Source organism: Chrysochloris asiatica, unplaced genomic scaffold (genome assembly GCF_000296735.1).
Source record: "Chrysochloris asiatica unplaced genomic scaffold, ChrAsi1.0 scaffold00235, whole genome shotgun sequence".
Lineage (NCBI taxonomy): Eukaryota > Metazoa > Chordata > Mammalia > Afrosoricida > Chrysochloridae > Chrysochloris > Chrysochloris asiatica.
Genome location: NW_006408753.1, coordinates 2,158,293 through 2,159,166, shown reverse-complemented (window position 1 = coordinate 2,159,166; position 874 = coordinate 2,158,293).

Sequence of the window (874 nt, the reverse complement as noted above, 5' to 3'; positions counted from 1 at the left end):
GAACTGACTCGACGGCACTTAACAACAACAACAACAACATTATAACAACACACAAGTGAACATAGTAGACAGACAGGAGGACAGGTGTAAGAAAGCAGATTTAGAGAAGTATATATGGAACTCAGTAACAATTATTTCAAAACTGACCCAGCATTTTTGTCTTGTTTACAAAGGAAAAAATATTTTATTGATAAATATGATGCTTCTCATCTTTTAAAGAGTTAGTTTAACAAGTTACACAATTCTTCTATTCCTAGTTTATTAAAAGTTTTATAATAAATATGTATTGCTTTATCGAATGATTTCTGCTGAATGTAGAGACACAAATATTGATTTAATTTGATAATTTTGTAATAGTATCATACTTGCATTTTTGAGTGAAAATGCTCTGCCATGATGTATTATCATTTTTATATATTATGACTTTGGTTTCTTAATACTTTGTTTATAGTTTTATACATATATACATATTGCATCGCAATATTAAGATTGACCTGGTCATTTGTTTTCCTCATGATTTTGTTGTTGCATTTTGCTCTGAAGGCCAAATTTACTTGATAATTTTCCCCTTTTCTTAAAAAAAAGTTTTAAAATTTTTTATTTCTTATTTAAATATTCTGTTTACTGACCTAGCAAATGCAGCAGGGACTAAGGTTTCTGTTGAATATGTATTCCATTTCATTTATTGTTATAGGAAAATCAATTTATGTTCTATTACTATTGTCTTTTTTTATGTAATATTCAAAATTTTAAAGTTGTGATATATATATTTTCAAAATGCCTAGGAATAATAAAATATTTTTAATGTATGTAAATAAAAATTGGGGGGCTTCCACAAGTTCCTTGTAAAATGTTAAAGAAAATTAAAAGTTAA